We start from the raw sequence: 12,584 nt of genomic DNA, 5'->3' as shown, positions 1-12,584 counted from the left end.
TCATTCCGAATCACTTTCTGTTAGAACAGACAGAGATGCAACATATCGATGTTCAGAGATCCAATTTGAGTGGGTTTCGAAAATGACTGTGTGCAGAGACGACCCACTTAGTATTAGCTGCGTTTTTCACAACACGCATAATTTGAAATATGTTGTTATTGACACCATTTCTGAAAAGAATGCTGATGCTGATATTTTAGTCTCTTCTATCCACCTCGTCTTGCTCCGAGTACCTTAATTCACCATTAAATGAATTTGTGTGAGTTTACTTTGTCACCGCTTTGAACAATATTCCAGCAATATCACGGCAGGGGCTACTAAAAATAAACTTCAGAAATACAATGTGAAATACGCTTGAAAGCTGAACAAACCTGTTCATCTCCTTTGTCCCACAATTCTGACATGTGTTTAACAGTTGAACGTGTTTTCGTTCTAAATGTAGTATTTTTTTTTTTGAAATGGCGATATCAATGTGCTGTGTTTCGGCGACTCGTTCAAACCTAGTAACTTTTTTGTATTGTCATTTTCAAATATGATCAGTCTTCAGTTGTATGTTTTCCTTTGCAAGGCAGTTTATGTGCCGTTATGTTGATATACGTACAGTGAACGTTGTAAACCCGTAGCCTAGATCCCGAAAGGTGTTGGAAATCGATGCAGTTAACCTTGATCTTATTCCAGTGTGTTGGACCCAAGAAGATCCGGGGTTAGAAGTGGTCTTCAGTAACTAATGCTTGTCGTTAAGGGTGACTAACGGGATCGGGTGGTCAGGCTTGCTGACATACATCGTAACACAATTGCGTAGATGGATGTTCGTACTATTGATCACTGGGTGTCTGGTTCAGACTCGATTATTTACAGACCGACGTTATGTAGCTGGACTATAGCTGAGTCGGCGTAAACAAACCAATATTGTGTGTGACGGGCACATGCAATACCAGGCAGTAGCGCACTCCATGTCACCCCCAACTGACGTATGATTACGTTTCAAATAATCGATTTTGAGATGGCACTGATTAGTAGTAAAAGTATGTCCGACGCCATAGGTTACGATGGTATTTATTTATTTATTTATTTATTTATTTTCCTTTAGGCCGTAATCAGGAATATTCCAGTTAATAGATAGCGGCCTGCATAAATAATCGGGTTTGGACAAACCGGTGATTAATATTCCAACGGCATGAGAATAAGGTAATATACATTCAGCGAGGTCATCTAAGCTGATCAGCCTATCCTTTTACGAGCCAGAGTTGTTGTAAATATACATATATATACAGGGAGTGTTTATTGTACAGTGATCATTAGCCATGTGATAAATGTGTGTAATGTAATCCCTTACATGACATACGCTCTTTTAATGGTATAAACCATCATAACTACAGAATGCTAAATGAGAATATAACTCCACAAAACATCGTTGCAAAAATAGAACTATTCTATCATTTTATGATCAAAACTAAGTTTCGCAGAATTTCATGTGCATTTGATGATAAAAGTCAAGATTGTTTATTGTTTAATAAATTTGTGTATGTATGTCGATGTTCATAAAATAGTCTATGTATTCGTTCCGTTTTACTCATCTATTGATGAGCTTGTGAACACAACTATGCATATACCTGCATATATCTGACATCACCTTTGGCTAATGGAATCAAAGGATTTAAGAACACGACAGAGCATAGCTGTCAATGAGGGGGACACGGACACCAGTTCATTGGAATGTGGTGTGTGTGACTCCAAGTCGCAGTGACACGATGTGTGGGACCAAATGTTTACACTTTCATTTCTCAAGCATCTAGTTAAATAAATGCGGCAAAACCCCATCCATAATCACAAAAAAATGTCACAAACCCATGAAAATTCAAATACATTTTCGCCTGAAAAAGTATTGAAACATATGGTACAGATAAAATTGGGGGAAAATCATAATAGTACATATTCCAAGGCGTTTGCACTAACAATACTACAAATGTGACTGCGGTTACTGACTAATAATATAGACCCACAAGTCCACACTGTTAACAACGACATGCTGATAATGCTGTGGGCGACAGTAGTCACCAGGCACGAACATGTTCAACGCGTTGTTTTACATCTGAAGCTGCAACATAATAATGCATCTGCTATAATTAATACCAGCAATATACTCTAACTTGCTCTCGGAGAACAGATGATGTAAATAGCAAACTGAGGTTGAAATCTATAAGCAATCACCAATCACACGCCGTGTTAAAACACCCCTAACTACCATGAATTATCATCATATCTACATCAAACCTATCGTCACACATTATGAACATTATACCCTATGTGATAACCTATGTACTACATATAACACTTCCAGGTTGCCACGGTATTGTAACGAGCCAATTAGTTGGTGCACTCTTTGTGTTGACAACTCGCATACACACACGCTTTAATGTCTCCTCACCATATTTGTAAGGCTGACATTAAGTGTTGACGAAACCACTCAGTCTGAGCAAAAAAATCTCCACCAATTCATTACTCCACAAATTTCTTAAACCTCAACTCTCGCCACATCGAGGATATAACACTTTGACAACCCCCGTATACGCTACAGATTTGTTGTTTCCCATAAATCTAACCAATATTAGCCAATATTCATAACGTAGCCTGCACAAAAGGTGGTTTGATTCACGGCCTACATGTTTACTCCTAGCAATCTGTTCAAGCACGGAGATCCCTTAAAAAACTACTGTTCTTACTATTGTTAACGCAGCTCTTGTGTTGAAGTATAAACAAGAAACATACATGTTTCATTTAGGTAGAATTCTTAAGATTCGTTTCACTTCAAGCTCTAGTAGTAATACATATAGAATTACTAACCGACAACTATTTTCAATAGTAACATGGCTGACGTTGTGACTGTTTAAGTATGTGCAAAGCATGATATACGATAAAAGTTACATGTAATATGAAAAACGTCTTTGTGTAACTGTTTAACGGTCTAATGAACCTCACTGGACTGAAATAAAACATACGATCGTATATAAAATCATCTGACATTTTGGTTCTACTCATGATATTACCCTTAGTGAACGTCAAACGTCCCCGTGTAAGGTACTGCACCTGAAAGCTAGCGCTGTTTTGGTCTAGTCTAGTTGTTTGTTCCTAGTTGACGACCCTGTGATACATGACAAAAAAAATATTTTTCGAAATGAATTTTGATCCTATCGCATTGTAAACCTGAAAGAATGTATTATACTTAGAGAAGATTAAATGACCGGTGTAACTAAACTATAAAGATCAGAACACAGTAAGATCGACTGGTGGTTGTAATTTGTTATTATATTTATAGAAATTAAATGACAGATATAACTGTTATACACGGTACAAATAAGACAACCGTAAGATCAATTCCTGTTCGTAATTTGGCATTTTATTTCTCGAAAAATAAACTATGTGTATAGCTGTAATAAAGGATAAAAATAAGACCACCGTAAGATCGATTCGTGTTTGTATTTTGATATATTATCACAGAAAATTGTATGATATATATAAAGGATAAAAATATGAACACTGCAAGATGAATTCGTGGTTGTGTTTTCCTATTCGATGCATGTAGAAGATGGTACGTGTCTAAAATTCAATGAAGGATTATGCACTACGTCATGGGATATCGCTAAAGCACAAAGTCGCGCCTTAGCCTCAGCTACATACATAACATTTACCTGAACAAAGTGCAGTCTAAATGAATAAACTGCGTTAAATACAAGACTATATTCGTGGCAAGTCCGGGATGAGATGGTTTTACATAAAACATGCTAGAAAACCCACAAAGTCTGTTTAGTATTAAATATTGAGAAAACGAGTAACAATTTATCTTAAAATCGGGCTTAAACATACAGTTTCATCCATTTCATTGTTGATTGCTGTACCGCGTGAACCCACCGTAGTCCTGTTGTATTGACTCAGGTGGAATAAGACTACTTTTAACTCGAGGTCCGCGAATTCTAATTAGCTAGATTCGCGCAGATTTACACCTCTCAGTCTCTCTGATGTGCTGACGATTTCGCTCGATTGTGCAATTTATTTGCCGTCCCCACTAAATCCGAGTCCATCAGCTGAGGCTGATGCATACACCAACAGCTGCACGTGCATATACGACGCCGGAGAATTTGGAGATGGGAAGGGCTGCCATTGAGATATAATCCCCTGGAAACTGGTTCATATACTGTCGATAGAACTGTAAAACCGATTTAGCTATTCGCTCCATTATAACGCACTCAGGGGATCCCTTGAAATTCCCCATTTAACCAATTCCAAGATTCTATAATATTCGGCTATAAGGACACCAAGGGGTTTTGGTATTCGGTTATAACGAACTGGAAGTTCTGAGAGTTCTGAAATTCATAACTCCACATTTGAACTCAGTTCAGTGTTAATGAGAAAGTATTGCTTCAGTGCCACTGCCAAAAGACATGAACATGTTCGGCAATTTTTCGTGTTCTTCATGAAATGCATGGTGTGTTTTTTCCTATATTTTCTGAGACTAATTATGCTTTGTTTTGTTTTAAATCCCACTTCCATGGAATATCCCTAAGGAAAAGGGGTTGTATAATAACATATACAGTCGAACCCCGTTTACCCGGACGTTTTGGTTTCACTCGAAAATCGTCCGGATAGCGAGACGTCCGGTTAACTGGATCACACATATAAACACATTCAAAGAAATACCTATTTGTCAGAGTACATATATGTGCACTCATAAACAAATATGCGTCATCGGTATTAATGCTTATTTTCCCTTGGACCATCTTTAGAATGCTCTATAGTGTAACATTAAGTGCATGCTTATATAAATAACCCGCCCTCCATACTGGCAGTAACATAATAGATCTCCAGATGAAGCAGGTACAAAAAATGACGCAGCATTTCAACAGGCTGTGATATATAGCGTTGTTACACAGGATGACGATGAATAACAGACACCGGTATCAATATGTGCGTACTTTTCTTCTTTGTTGAATTTCCTTCTCTATAGCAACAAGAACATTTGTTCGATTATGTTCTCAGTGTTTTGCAGCATGAGACGCTACGAGAAAGGTACAAGGTGTGAATATAGTTCGATTATCTGACGAAACAGATTCTGGGGCGTTAAAGGCAAAAGAGCTGGGACTTGATATGAACAGATCATTGAAACAAACTGTATTTCTGGAGCATGTCTTTTGTTTTTTTGTTTTTTTTTGTTTGTTTTTTCTTATTGACATTATTTTGCATGTTTTCTATATTTTCCCAAACAAAAGTGCAAACAATCAACTGGTCACACATTGATCTCAGCTTTTCTCTCATTGTGTCAGTTGTCAAGCAAGGATGATAGTGACTGCTTCATGGCACGTGGAAAATTTAGAAATGATTTTTTATTGGCAGCGAAAATGACCTTCGCTCCGGATTTAAGTGGACGCGCTGGTGCGTCTAAACAAAGTGCTTCCATAGCATCTTACAGTATATCTATTTAATGTTGTCGCGGCCTATAAATGAATTAGTTGCATCATAAGAGGCTTCTAGTGGTATCGCTTCACACTTTTCTCATACTGAAAGGTTGAACCGTGGCCTACTTAAAATACAAGCTTTAACCACAGGTTTACCTACCCCGGATTGCATGAGAAACCAAAAAGCTTTGAGGTAATGCGTCAAACAGTCTGCCAACCAAAACCTTCACTTTAGCATAATGTTGGTAGATGCAGTCAAACATTATCTTACATTGTGCATAACTCCCAATATATGGCTTATTCTCCAACTGAGGCCCGACAATACCATTGGCACCCCGAACGCAAAGGGCTGTCTTACAACCACAAACAGTCTCCGTCTACCAATTCTGTGATATCGTCATATTCCCACGGTTCCGTGAAGGTGTTTTCCTCGTAGATATAACCGTTAGCGACCAACCAGCGAATAACAGTAGGTGTATATATACCTTTATCGAGCTACATGTATGTTGACATCAGTTTCGAATCGGACTTAAAATGCCCTCAGCTGGTATATTACAGAGCATCGATAAGCCGCGTGTACGGAATCACTGTACAGTCATGCGTCTCTGGGTGACAGAGATCAGAGTGATAGCGACAGCGTTGGACAGTATAGGAGATGAGGCGCTACATTCCCATGTAATATGGAGGAAGTGTTTTAACTTGTAAGAAAACGGACATTAAACAAATATCAGTTTGTCAGTTCTCTACATACACTCACACTCACATACACAGTAGGTAACCGGCAGCAGCACATGCATACACATCACACGTAGTGAGCATACACACACGCGCGTTTCATGTAGTTCAACACGTGCACACACGCCGTAGATAACGCTGGACTAATGCACACACGTTTCATGTAGTTCAACATGTGCACACACGCCGTAGATGACGCTGGACTAATGCACACACGTTTCATGTAGTTCAACACGTGCACACACGCCGTAGATGACGCTGGACTAATGCACACACGTTTCATGTAGTTCAACACGTGCACACACGCCGTAGATGACGCTGGACTAATGCACACACGTTTCATGTAGTTCAACACGTGCACACACGCCGTAGATGACGCTGGACTAATGCACACACGTTTCATGTAGTTCAACACGTGCACACACGCCGTAGATGACGCTGGATTAATGCACACACGTTTCATCACTTGTTTGACAGCGACATTAGAATCCATGTCGAAACGTCGACTTTCACAATGAAGAAGTTGTATATAAATAAGACGTTTCATCATCCTTCATCACATCACCTACGAAAATGCCCATCAAGGAAGAAACACGTTGAGTGTAGTTCGATACATGCACACACGTTAAACGCAGTTCGACACAGCCACTTTGTTTCGCAGTTGTTATGTTAGTTTAGTTTATTATTACCGTAGTTAACTGAAATTTAGTTACACCAATAACTTTGACTAAAATATACAGCTAGTGACAGGGACCAAACAAACAGTTATATATCCGCCATTTCTTTATAAGCGTTTCTATGCTTAATGTGCGTTGAGCATAATGTCCCGACATAACATCACCATACTGGATATTCCTCTGATGAATACTGTCACGGGTCAATGAATCAATGCAGTGATAACAATACCTATCACTGAACTAGCTACGACTTAACACTGAACTATCTGTGAACAGACTATAGATGTAACATAGTGGGTGGATTTACCGCTATATACATTTTCCAGTTCATGTATACTTATTACCATGATAATAACCCACACGCGCCATGACGTCATGCTCAAAGCAATGGATTGTGTAATGACGCACGTGCATGCGAACCGTCGACAGAGAGTTTTCGTGTAACGGTGTTTAACGGCGTTGGTAGACTAACAACACCTCTTCGAAATGAACATATTTTATAGAAAATATAATAAGAAGCCCGAGACTTTCTTCATTTTCAGATCTAGACTTGCGTTGGATTTCGTGGATATATTTGTTTCGGGATCTGTATGACAGACTACGGTGTTGGTGGTGATGGCATTTCATGTTGAATACGAACATCTGCATGCGGTGATAAGTCAGATAGATATTTATAGTACGACCTGGGTTGTGTAGACACTTTGACACTAAGCTGCATTGTCAAATATCTGAATATGACGCATACAAATAGTACATTTTCTTTATCAGTTGTCGATGCGCAATATAAGCATAAGGAAAAAAAACTCGAAAATCCTTTCAGAAAGACGGCATTCACAGTTGGTAATAATCTTTTACATTTTTACTGTGACAAAAATATTCAGGACAACATGACTCTGATGTTTAAATCTCTATTCTGTTTCCCCAACTTATGCGTATGATGACATATTCATGAGGGGATATCAATTGTCCAAACTCCACCTTCGCAGAACACCAGGGGTCGAGTTGCCACATTGATTGGTGGTCAATATCATGTTTTGTACACAACAAAGAAGGGACCCAACTCGTGTAATGTTGACTACACAGTGTTGAAAGAAATGATCAAGTGTAGTCTATGATGAATATGCAACTACCAAGGAACCGTGTATATTTTATGATGATTGAAAAGCATTAAAGAAACCGATCACGTGTTATGATGAATAATACCTAACAATGAAGGAATCGAGCACGTGTTACGATGAACACCTAGCACCGAAGAACCCGATCATAGTTTATGATGAATACACAACATAAAAGAAACGGATCACATGTTTTCATAAATACCTACCACTGAAGGAACCGAGCACGTGTTATGACAAATACTTAACACTGAAGAAACCGTGAACCCTTTGTTCAATTTTAATCATGAAGGTGACTTTTAGAATGTTTTCTTACCTTATAATATAAAAGTGGGCGTTAGTATTCTCCTTTAGCACTGAAGCAACCTATCGCATATAACGATAAACACAAAGGCTGCACTTTCCATGGGCATACGATATGTCACGGGGCAGAATTTAAAACTGTATTGTAGTTTCACAACGAATATTAATATCATTATTGTTATCTGGATTAAGAGACAATTTCATATGATTATCGTCTTGCCATAATTTCGTTTTGTGACCGTCGGTAATGATTCAATGTAAAGACTTGTTATCTCGTAGTTCTTGGTTGGCATTTTCTGACCAAAGGGACATGTGCTGATGTACCAATTTCGCTTTTAATTAACCAGGACCTAGGTGGCAAATCTAATGAAGAATCGAACAGGCCCCTAGTAAGCAAACGAAGTTGGTAGAAAAAGTCCGACCGTTAACTTTGAAGTTAGGAATGGGATTGGAGCGGCCTAGGGTCCGGTATTGACACGCACCTTACACCACACGTGAACAAAGCGAGAAAATAAGCTGGGCAATTTTCTACCGTGTGCCTTCGCATTCCAAAGTAGTCCATCTAATCAGGGCTTTTAATCCGCGTATCAGCATCAGAAATGATGCAAAACTGTGTAGATACAATCTGGGAGCCGTGTGCAAATTCTGGGAGAGATGTTTGGGAATTAAACTGAGATGTGTGGTATGTGTCCACGACTTGTTAAATTGTTTTAGAAATTTACTAACACGTCCATTTGATTTCGATTTTCTTTGAAATGAAAACTGTCTGAGACAGCTGGCGTTGAATGCCAATGCGCGGCAGTACCTGTTGGAGCGGGCCGCCCTCTCGAGATCAGTCACAGGTGGAAACGACCGAACACACCTACAACACTAGGATACCTCGCAAAACAAACTAAACAATTAGTCGCTAGAAGGACTCGCAGTTAAGTAGGATAGGAAACAACTCTGTAGCGTTGTAGTGACAGTATTACCTCGGGTAGTAAACTTTGTCAGCTGTTTTTAACAGTATGAGTAATTCTTCTGAGACTGACATGTTCAAGTCATTCCCACCGTGTACTGTCTACAGTTACGGATTAACACTAAACACGTGTTATGTATTTTTCTGGTACTTCTCCAAGAGGCATTCCGTTTATGTGTTTATTATGCGGTATCACATCATGGTCAAGGATATAAATCACGAATAACCTGATAGGAAGCAATTTAACACCAAATAGAAGATTTAGTTGTATTACCTTTACACTCATGTGAGACGTAATGGCATAATGTGTAAGATAGGATAACGTAAACACTTTAATGATTCTGTTGTCTAGGCTTTGGTTGAACACTTTCACGTAATTTTAATTTCATATACAGAATGTGAATTTTATAGCCTAAGGAGTGTAGAACCTATATGTTAATATGCAGGCAATAAGTAGCTATAACACATTTATTACTGTGAATATGTGTATGTACTTGACCGCTCAAACAGGTACCACGTTTTCACAGGGCTGTCCAATAATGTTATGCATTGTTCCTTGGCCTCTTAGTTTGAATAATTTGCCATGTTAAAGTCTACATCCACAGCGATTATGTTATATACCGTAGAGAAATGTGATTGGATATTAGGATTGCAGTGAACCACGATAGACGTGGTATATATGCCTGTAATTACCATATGGTGATATTGTCAAACAAACCAAACTCGACTGATTACAGGATCTGATAAAAAATATGATTGTGCAATAAATATTAAAATGTTTTTCGTTGTTCTTACTTGTACATATATATGCTCTCTGTTTCAAAGCATTCTTCTGATGAAGGATTACGGGTATACAGCGAAACGTTGTGTTCCTCATATTATAGAAATTGACGTCAATAAAATTCTCATACTTATGACAAAGGTTGAACGCTTGCTGAGAATGAAGGCAGAATATTAAACTACTCTTGTTAAAGCACATTGTCAAGGCGAACAAATAAGACGTCAGCAGGCAGAAGATACATGTTGACTGAAATTAATCGCCGGAACAAAGTCTGTCTGTGTACATAGTGGTATGTATTGTATATTAAATACCAAGCAAGGAAGTGAATAGATATATATCGTGCAATAAACCTTACCCAACATATCGTAAAGTATATATGTTATAACCCATGAAAATCGATAGAGCCTCATAAGCCCCATACTTGACGGTGCAATGTGTATTCGGCCCTTCAGTTTATGCAGACTAATTACTTACTGAAGACCCAATGCTTCCGTATCGTGTGAAAAGGAGGACATGTTCTGATGACTTTGAAACTGCCAGCGTGCAATATCGTGTAATGATACGTTACCCTTACCGAACACAATGCTCACGAGCTCTCACCTGCTATTGAACTAAACGTGGTGCTCACCACTCGGAAATTTAAGATGTCGTTATTCCCTGAAATCTGCGTCACGGACACCAAATTCACTCGCCAAAGGTTTGTAAATGATCTTTGGGAAGAAGGGGACAAGGAGTTTGATGAGGTGACTGGTGAACATATGCGCACGGCATGTCTCGTAAATCTTAAAATGCGTCTTGAACATTTTGTGTTATAAGGTAATGCTTACATACTGATAACATATAACGCTGATTTACCATTACGGACCAAAACAGTTAAATGGCCATTAAAGCATTAAAGTAGAATGATTGCTCACGTTAATCATATGTCATCCGGGTATTTTCCATCAGCACGCTGTGCACATTTATTTGTTTCGAGTTTGTCAGATTTCCATCACACTGGACGAGGCATCCTGCGACCCCGGGCACGAAATAGTTAATTGTATACGTTATATTGTGTGTAGAGAACATACTTTAATGGGTTTCAGTGTGTAATGAAATTTCTTATTGCAGAAAAATGCTTGTAGGACCATGATGTGTTTTCAAGTGCCTCACGTTTATTGGATGTCATGTCCTATTGCCATTTCGTGAACATGTACCGCATATGGACAAAACTATATCTTAGAAGACGTTACTATTTTGGTTAAAAAAAGGGTCACATGACAAATGTCACGTGACACCGCTTGCGAGCCCGAGTTCTACCTTTACAGAGAACACGTTCACAAAATGGATGAAAACTGCACTAGACACAGTCAAACTTGTGTTGAGATTAATCATGTTGTTTTATAACAGTTAAACACAACATTGTGCGTCGTGAAGCAGCAAGAGAACACTTGCTCTATCTGCAAATTGTGTGAGTTACGGTTGCTACCTGTAAAGCAGAACATGCTTACGTTTCTTACGACACCCGGAGTCACTAAATTTTCGCTAAATCACCACTCTCTAAATTGTTGAGTGACAGTTTATCGACTGTTGTTTTGTGTTAGTTTACGGACTTACAGCATCCAGTAATCCACGTTCCGTCCGCTTACACATCGCACACGCACACGCACACGCACACGCACACGCACACGCACCCTCGCCCGCGTAAGATATAATAACCTGTTAACCCAGGTTAATCAAACTATCGGGATCCTGCGGTCAGGTCTGCTATTTGGGTCGGTATATAATATCGAATCCAAACTGCGTGCATGTATGCTATTGATGAAATATTTCGAAGTGCACCGTTAAACACCAAACATAAGATGAGGTAATAAAAGTTTATATATTTTAAAAAATCTTTTTATTTCCCAGATGTTCGTATACATTATGTAACACTTGCTCATATAAAGCGTACATACACATATGCCTCCATTCCTAGATCATACAGTAGCTTTCAAGGTGTTCTATATATTCCCATTACATGTATTCTGATGTCAACAATCCAGCTATTTATAATTTATAGTTCTATATATTCTCATTACATGTGTTCTAATGTCAACAATCCAGTTATTATAACTTATAGTTCTATATATTCTCATTACATGTATTCTGATGTTAACAATCCAGTTATTATAATTTGTAGTTCTATATGTTCCCATTACATGTATTCTTATGTCTACAATTCAACTATTATAATTTATACATTTAATATTTGCATATCAGTAAGCAAAGTGTAAAAAGATGACCAAAAAGCGGAAAAATAGGCTGACTATTATTTGTAAACACTTTTTTGTATATTTAAAGAGAAGTTGATTTATTAGGAAAAAGAAAAAGACTGGTATGTTGAGTGCAACGTATTTATGTGCACTGTAAAGTATGATGTGGTTTAAACATATTTATTGTACAATTACAGGATTGTTTAAGTCCTGCGACCTATATAAATATCGCACCAGTAATACACAAATCACAAATGAAAACTAGTTCAATCAAGGTAGAAATAGATGCTAGATGGACGATGATATGATGGACGTGTGTCATGCAATGCAC

This window comes from Haliotis asinina, chromosome 8 (assembly GCF_037392515.1).
Source record: "Haliotis asinina isolate JCU_RB_2024 chromosome 8, JCU_Hal_asi_v2, whole genome shotgun sequence".
NCBI classification, from domain to species: Eukaryota; Metazoa; Mollusca; class Gastropoda; order Lepetellida; family Haliotidae; genus Haliotis; species Haliotis asinina.
This window is presented reverse-complemented; position numbering follows the sequence as displayed.